The sequence below is a fragment of the Pipistrellus kuhlii genome, unplaced genomic scaffold (genome assembly GCF_014108245.1).
Source record: "Pipistrellus kuhlii isolate mPipKuh1 unplaced genomic scaffold, mPipKuh1.p scaffold_m20_p_1, whole genome shotgun sequence".
NCBI lineage: Eukaryota > Metazoa > Chordata > Mammalia > Chiroptera > Vespertilionidae > Pipistrellus > Pipistrellus kuhlii.
The window spans coordinates 183627699-183636938 of NW_023425404.1; the positions used below are offsets into that span (position 1 = coordinate 183627699).

Consider the following 9240-nt stretch of genomic DNA (forward strand, 5'->3'; position numbering starts at 1 on the left):
AATGCTTTTAAGTCCTCGTTGGTAAAATTACCTTCAATGAACTTATAATTAATAAACTAGTGTATAAAATACTGATATTGGTGACATTTAATATAAAGACTAACACAAAAAGGATAAGAATTCAACATGAATCAGACAAAATGCAGTATTATGTACTCAGAATCAATTGTGTTATAAAACAAAACTTTATTTCTTTATTTTTCCATTTTCAATAGCTTTTTTTTTTTGTCAATAACAGCATTAATAAAACTTGTTAGTGAGTGCTTATTGCCAGATTTTACTATAAGTCAGAAATCCAGTGTTAGATAAACAAGACATGAGGAATTAGTTAGGGAGCAAAACCTAAACTCATAATCCTCAGTTTTCACATGTTGACATACAATTCAAGTGATATATTTGTCTCAAGTTATGATCTAAAATATAATAAGAAATTGTTATCCTGATCCTAAAAATAAAAACAAGCCAGATAAGCTATATAGTCATAATTTCTATTGTCTTCTTTTTTTGTTGTGTATTCTTTTTTTGTGGATTTAGGATGTAGCTGAATTGTGTGTGTGTGTGTGAAATCTAAAATGGCATGATATATGGTAACATCAAAACATATGAAATATTTTGGGATAAATTTTACAATATATATGCAAAATGTGTATGTTTAAAATTATAACATAGTGAAGTAAGAAGAGAAGAAAAGCAAAATAAATTGATGAGACATGCCTTGTTATGGCCACAAAATCAATATTTTTAAAGATTCTAATTCTCTCTCATAATATTTTCAATTATCTCCAAATTGATCTATAGATTCAATCAAATTCTAACAACATTTTTGTAGCAATTGCCAAAATCATTCTAAAATTTCTATCACAAAACAAAAAAAATAGACTAGCCAACAAATAATTTTGAAAATGAGAAATAAATTTGGAGTACTCAAAGTACCAGATTTTAAGGTTTTCTATAAAAAGTTCAATATTCAAGAGTAAAATATGCTGAAACAGAGATCAATAAATAGAATAGAGAGTTTAGGAAAACAAACCGCATTTTTATGGCTAGTTAATGGGGAATGTTTTCAACATACAGGTTGAATGTCACAACTAACTATAAAAAGCAATGGTAAAGGACATGCCTGTCCAAAAACATCCCTTATATCATACCACATACAAGAAAAGATAATAGCCCGAACTGTTTTGGCTCAATGGGTAGAGCATCATCCAATGAACTAAACTAAAGGGATCTAGGTTTGATTTTGGTCAAGGGCACATGCCTACATTGTGGGCTTGATCCACAGTAGGGGGAGTGCAAGAGGCAGCCAATTAATGATTCTCATCATTGGTGTTTCTATCTCTCTTTCTCCCTCCCTTCCTTTCTGAAATCAATAAAAAAAAAAAAAAATTAAAATAAATAAATAAATAAATAGATAATGGACCTAAAACCATCAAAAGTCTAGAAGAAAACATAGGGAGCAAACTTCTGTGAACTTGAGTTAGGAAAATGTTTCTTAGAATAAAAAAAGCACTAATAACATAATAAAAATAATTAAATGAACTTACTTCAAAATTGAAATCTCTTGTTCAAAAGATAATATAAAGAGAATTGAAGGACAAGTCACAGACTACAAGAATTTTTTCAAAATATATATATCTGATTTAAAAATTTATGTTCTAAATATATAACATTTGAGACATAATAATAGAAAATGATTTTAAATAGGCAAGAGATTAGAGTAGACACTTCATTAAACATATTCAGAGAACAAATGATCTTATAAACATTCTAAAGGCTCAGTGAATAGATTTCAGTGGGGTCCCTCAGCCTGGCCTGCACTTTCTGGCAATCAGGGACCCCTCAGGAGAGTTGAACTGCCAGTTTCAGTCCAGTCCCTGCAGGCCAGCCTGAGGGACCCTACTGGTGCATGAATCCATGAACTAGGCCTCTAGTATGCATATACGATTTTTTTGTTAATTTCTTCCCAACCTCCTGATCACTCCTTCCCCCTGGAGATTCATCAGCCTGTTCCAAGTTGCCATGCCTATGCATTGAACATCTGCCCCCTGGTGGTCAATGAACATCATAGCTACTGGTCAAACAGTCTAACAGTTATTTAGGCTTTTATATATATATATATAGATGTTTGACATGATTAGCAATTAAAAAAATACAAATTAATTTTCACATTAATGAATGAATATCCATACATAAGCAATACAATTCACAACAATGTATTGCATGAAATACACAATTAATATGTGGATTAATTCATCATTAACCCATAATGATATACTATTACACATACTATTACACGTGGACTAGAATGGCAAAGAATGAAACAAAACTAGCACTGGCATTGACACTGACTGCTATATGCTGGTGAGGATGCAGAGCTACTTGCTTTTTTTGATATTTCATATAAAAATATAAGATGAACAACCACGTTGGAAAGCAATTGATAGTTCCTTATAAAATCCAACATATATGATTATTCAACAACTCAGTAAACCTCCCTCTAGCTAAATTTGGGAGAAATGAAAACTTGTGCTCTTCCAAATACTTGTACATAAATGTGTATAACAGCTTTATTCATATTTACTACAAAAATCCAAATCGATCTACACATATACTATGAATGTAACATCAAGAAACTGTAGTACATTTATTACTGTTAACAAATGTAAAAACATGGAAAAGTCTCAAAAGCTTTATACTAAATTTAAAGAAAGCCAGACACAACTTCCTGCACACTTACGGGGACCATGCTAGGGTCCCCAGATGGTCAAGGACAATAGGACCACAGAGGCCTTGTTATCAATACACCAGAATGTGTAAGGCCACTCTGGGCATGAGCCTAATCATAAAGTCCACGGACTCTGAGTCTGGAAGTCCTAATCTGGACAAGATACTATTAGTGGCTGCAAGGACACATAGTGCACTGTGTCCTTCAGTAAGTTGGCATGAATCCATCTTTGCCTAAATAGTATAAAAGTTGGTTACTGACCAGTCTAGTCAGCTAAGGATGGAGTGTGTGAATAATTCAGCTAGAGAGAGCAGGTGGGTAGGAGAGACAAGAGAAGCTGCTGAGCTGGAGAGCTCAGGTACTGCTACACTGTGAGGCAGTGAGTCTAGGAGGCAGTGTGTGGCTGCTCAAATAATAACTGTGGGTACAGAGACTCATGATGCTTTATTGGAAAGATATGTCTGGCTGTCTGCCTCTATGGAATTTGCTGTGAAGACTGTTTTGTCTGATGGCTATATGGCCACTGGCTTCAGCAATAAAGACCCATCTATAATAATTGAAACATAATATGCTAATTAGACTGGGCAGCCGAACAACCTTCTGGATGTCATTCTGGATGAGGCTGTGGCTCTGGGTGCCGGAGCAGAGGCAGTTAGTGGTTACTAGGTAGGCAGGTGAGCAGTTAGGGGTGATCAGGCAGGCAGGCAAGTGGTTAGGGGTGATAAGGCAGGTAGACAGAGTGTTTAGGGGTGATCAAGCAGGCAGGCAGTGTGGTTAGGGGCAACGAGGCAGTCAGGCAGGTAGGCATGCTTTTAGGAGCCAGAAATCCTGGATTGTGAGAAGATGCAGACCAGGCTGAGGAACCCCTTAACCCCCGTGCACAAATTTCATGCACTGGGCCTCTAGTTCTTATATATTCACAACCTCTCATGGCTTTTTTGTCTAAGACCCAGAGGCCTAGAAGGTCCAGCCACAGTCAGAGGGGCTTGGACCCAACACCTGTTACTAGTGAGCAGAGGATAAAGGAGGAACTTGGACTAAGTTCTCAACAGTTAGTACAGTGGGCAGAATTCAAGCAGGAACCAGCTCTGTGTAGTCAAATGGGAGAATTTAGAAGAATACATGGACACAGGGCCAGTCATACCAGCAGAGCTGTGTGGTACTCTTCCTGCTATCTCTGACAGAACTATATAGTTCAATTTACTGGACATTCTAGAAAAAGGCAAAACTATAGGTGCATAAATTAGAAAAAAATCTATAAAATATCCTCATATACCTGGAAATGTTGAATGTTCTATCAAATGAAGAAAAGGAGGATGGCACATCAACAAAAGATATAAACTATCTGCCTTACAAGAAAAAAAAAATAGACTAATTATTTCTTCAGTTTTAGAAGAAATAGCTTATATTTATTTAACCAAGTAAAGAAATATGGCAAACATAATTTAAGAAAATAATTGAATTTACCTTTCACCTTTGTTGAGAACAGCCTAAATAAAGTAACATATATTTTTAGGATTAGATCGTTGCAACTTTGCATGGCCGTTATGCAATCTACTACAGGCATATTGTACATAGCAGGGACAACTGAAACTATAGTAATGGAAGAAATTACAAAGAGAAAGTTCATAAATAAAGGGAAAAGGGGGCAAAATCACTGTCTCAGTTATCCCTAAACTACATGGGTAAGCAGAAGATAAACAAATAGTAGACATTGAGCATGCAAGGAGAGATGAAAGGAAAAAAGGACAGAAAAAGAAGACTGCAAAATGGAGCCCAAGGGAGTAGAAAGATTAAAGGGAGGAAAAATAAAGAAAAGCATGGCTTGAGTAAGCTAAAAATTTAATATTAAAATACAAAACGCTTAATATTTGTCAATCTTAATTAAATAGTTGCACATACTAATTGTAATCTTAAATCAATTCCATAGTCCTCTAACCTGATATTCAGTTTGTACAGATTGGCCACTAGAATGCTGTGACTGTCAACTCTGAAGTGTGAGGCAATGTTAAAGTCAATTTTTTAATTTATGAAGTATTTCACAATTGTGAGGAATTATAGTTAATAGCATCAAGGGGATTCCTAAGCATCTTTACTAAGTAGATGCTAATTCAATTGTTTGTTTTTAACATGCACATTTAAGTTTATTATTATCATTTAAAGCTTGATTTTATAAAACACAAATGACATTTTAAAGAATTCTATATCACTGGAAGTTAAACAGTATAAATAGTGATAGCTTTGCAAGTATAAATTATATACATCAAAATAAAATAATTGGATTTTTTTTTCAATATGGAAACTATACAAAGAAAATAAATGGCAAAAGTCCCTAATAGAATATTTTGTTATTGTGTAGTATCTGTTATGTTAGGACCAAAACAAAGATTCTGAATATTCAGACTTGTTTTACTGTGTTTCATATTTACCTTTATTCTGAGTCAAGCTACTTAAGCAAAAAGTCTGATTCAAGAAGGCATTTAGCTTTATAACAAACAACTTTTCCACCCTCAGTTACCGTCTTCAAAAGAATTGACATCACAATCTGATGTGATCTGCTGGTTCCCTTTTGAACCACGTGCAAAACATTATAATAAACCCTATGAAAAGTCAAACAGATACCAAAAGATGGAATAATTATGTACAACTCAGTAAAATAGAATGTTAAGTTTTTCCCATATAAAAATTAACCAGTGAAATACAGCATGAACCATAGCTAACTTGGTTTCAGGAAGCACTCATTTGTTAATTCCATTATTGTTCTTGTCCCAACCCCAGTCAAGAACAAGATTTTCTTGGCCACCTTCCTGTTTACTTTGTGGATTATAATAGTGAAGGAACACAGGCAAACTTGCTCAGAATTGGTAATGAACTATGCTCTCGGACTCTTCTCACTTTTTCAGGTGCAATCAAATCTTTGTCTGCATAGATCAGCAGATCACATGAACAGGAAAGTTCTAGCTGTGACAGGAATGTCACTGTTGCTGTGTTCTGCCTGATCGCCCAGAGGACTTCATCTTGTCTAGCTTCCTGATATTTTTCTCTGAGTGTACTGTCATCTTTGGCAGCCTTGTCATACTCAATACCAAACTGCCATCTTTCGAGGACCTCACCATGTTCAGTATTCAAGATGACTACAAACGATTTCCAAACTGAGCACTTGAATAAGCAATCTTTTAGTTGTTCCACCACATTGCTTGGGTATTTTAAGAGCTCAGGATCAGTAGTTACAAGAAAGGTGAGTCCATATTTCTGCACTTGAGCAAAAGTTTCAGATGGATAAATGTCACCCTGATATAAAATAAGAAGAACTCAGGCACAATTTTGGCACTCCCAAGCAGGAGGATGCCCTGCTCCTTGGAGAGCTGCCTGGCCAGGGCCAGGCCCACAGCAGCAACCACATTCACAGCACACAGCAACTGCACATGGCCCCCACAGGGCTAGCCTCAGCTGTTTTTAAATGGCTAAGGATGCAAATGTGTAATATGTCAGCATGCAAATATAAGTAAATATGGAAATGATATAACCTTTTAAATTATTATTAAAAGACTATATACCGTTTAAATCTTGGTTAATTGTGGCAAAGACATGAATCTACATTTTAGGGAAGGCTCTCGATAAAGATTGGTAATATTCCAGCCTTTATTCCTAATTCCATAGCTGTCATTTCTTAAGATGCTCAATTATTTTACATATTTGGTTTCATTTCCTGTATGCCACCACTTGTGGAAATGTGCTTACATTTGTATGCATTTGTACATGATTCTGTCTTAAAATTCACTCTTGCATTTTGTAAAGTGACCTTCCTGCCCTGATATTTTGAAGTTTGATTCTAAAATAAAGTGAAAATTTACTTGAAATAGTCCAGCGAGCATGGTTTAATGGTTGTGTATCAACCTATGAATCAGGAGGTCAGGGCTCAATTCCTGTGTGCAGGAGGCAGCCGATCAATGATATTCTCTCTCTCTCTCTCTCTCTCTCCCCCAATTCTTCTCTGAAATCAACAAAAATATATATTTTTAAAAATCTACTTGAAATTATCAATGTATGAGATAACTGGGACATTTAAATAATTACTAGACATATGAAGATAATAAGAATTCATTGTTTACTTTTACTTATGTATCATAACAGTATTATAGCTATGTTTTTAAAATGCCAATATATTTTAGAGATATAGTAAAATGTTAAAATAAAACTATATGATGTGTGGAATGTTTCAGATTAATACAAAGGGGTGGAAGTATTGGTTTATTAGAGATAGATGAAACAACATTGATCATGAGAAGAGAATTATTGAAATTGAATGATGCAATATTGGCATACTTATGCATATTAAATTCTCTACCTATATTAAATTTTTAAAAAATATATGTATTTTATTGATTTTTCAGAGACAGGAACGGAGAGAGATACAGAGTAGAGAGTTAAAAACATCAATGAGAGAGAGTCATTGATCAGCTGCCTCCTGCATGCCCCCTACTGAGGATGTGCCTGCAACCAAGGTACATGCCCTTGACCGGAATCGAACCCGGGACCTTTCAGTCCGCAGGTCGATGCTCTATCCATTGAGCCAAACCGGTTTCGGCCTATATTAAATTTTTTAATGACATAAAATATGTGCTTTGAAATAAGATTCAAGTATTATAATCTCAGGTCAATATCTCAGAAGTTGTGTGCCTTGAGCAAGTTGATTACCTCTCTATTTTTTACTATACATCAATAAAATAGGAATAATAGAACTCAGACCACATAATTGTTATTAAGATTAAAGTAGCTTATGTTTGTAGGGCACTTAGCATATTATGAAGCAATAAATGTTAACTACAGTTTATATTTACACAATGTTATTCATAGGCTTTGGTGAGTAAGTTTAGGAAGCTAAAAAGGCATTTATTATTATTAATTTTTGCATGGAAAAGTGGTTTATGAATTCAAATACAAATTAAGTGGAAGACATAGCCTATTTACAACTTTGGAATTCCTAGAATCATAGTAACTAAAAATGAGTAGTTTCGATTTTCCCACCTCAGTTGAAACCCTGATGGAATGAGGCTTTTATGATTATCCAAAGGCAAAAATAAATAAGTCCCTTAGCAGGATAGTTATTTTAAACTTAAATTATGATTTAATAAAACTCATATTCAAGTGAATGTTTTAAAAAGACAGTGATACAAATAAATTTGTATTCCATATACATCTAGGGGATTTATAAAATTTAATATACCTAATATTTTCTCTCTCTCTCTCTCTCTCTCTCTCTCTCTCTCTCTCTCTCTCTCTCTCTCTCTTTCTCTCCCTCTCTCTTTGACATGCTGAATCAACAGGGTCTATGAATAATCCACAATGGAAGGATTAATGCTGTGATAGGCCTATTGATAATATATGCATTGATATAACTTTGTATATGAGGATCAAGAAAAAATGAGTATTATTTATGAGTCTATTGATTAGATATCATTGAGAAGGTAACATCTGGATTGAACTTTGAAAGATGAATATTCATAGAATACAGGGAAGAAGGATCCAAATAGATATGGAAACACAAATAAAGACATCAATCCTTAAATTACATGATTTGTCCCTAACATGGCACGTGGACTGTTGCTCCTAGGGCTGGGGAAGCATCAGAAAAAATTAGAGAAGATAAAAAGGAATATACGTCCTGGACAGATTATAAAGAGCTTTGTGTGTCTGATGAGTTATAATGACTTTAGAGTCTCTGAAGGATTTTAAGCATAAGAATATCAGAATCATTTGCATACCTCCTCACTCTTGTGCATAGTGGCTCACATCCTAGGTGTTATGATATTTGTGGCATTACACTGCAATTGTATATTCACATTTAATGATTAAATAAGTTTGTTTTCTCATGTGTAAAATAGCAATTAAAAATGTTGTTTCTTTTCCCTCTCATTAAATAAGCACATTTTGATGTCCATCTATTCAAATAGTTATATAAATGCAAGATTTCCATTAAACTGTTATTTATAGCTGTGATAGATAATTTCCAACCATTATGTAATTTCTAAGCAGAATTTATTCCTAAAAATATCTCTAAACAACATCTTCCTTGTGATCATCTAATCCTTTTCTCCCAGCAAACTTGTCATACCTTCTCAGGCTGCTTGTTTGTCATCTTTAGCTGCTACCACCTTTAAATGATGGTGTTATTTCCTATAGGATACAATATCTGATGCTCTTCTGTTTCCTGTCTAGAACTGCTGTGTGAGCTTCCTAATCACAGTCCATGAATTTTATAATCGTCCAAACATAAGCCAGTGACTCTACATCCTATCTTCTACCAAAACTATATTCCAATGTTCACAATCATCACAATGTTCAAGTGTAGTTCCCCCAAATTAATTGCTATGTTTTCCCTAAAATTTGCAATTTCGTCTTGATTTCTCCATTTTTGTAAACAATATCCCTGTTCGTAAAGTTACTCAAGCAAGAGGCTGAGAAGTGCACATCCCTGACTTCTGGCCTCCAATGCTTTTCATGTCTAATAATGC

At 34.5% G+C, this 9240-nt stretch overlaps 1 pseudogene; it reads right to left on the minus strand.

Annotated features, from left to right (window-relative positions):
• Nucleotides 1–5441: 5441 nt before the first annotated feature.
• Nucleotides 5442–8864, minus strand: LOC118724719 (annotated as a pseudogene).
• Between the last annotated feature and the right edge of the window lie 376 nt (nucleotides 8865–9240).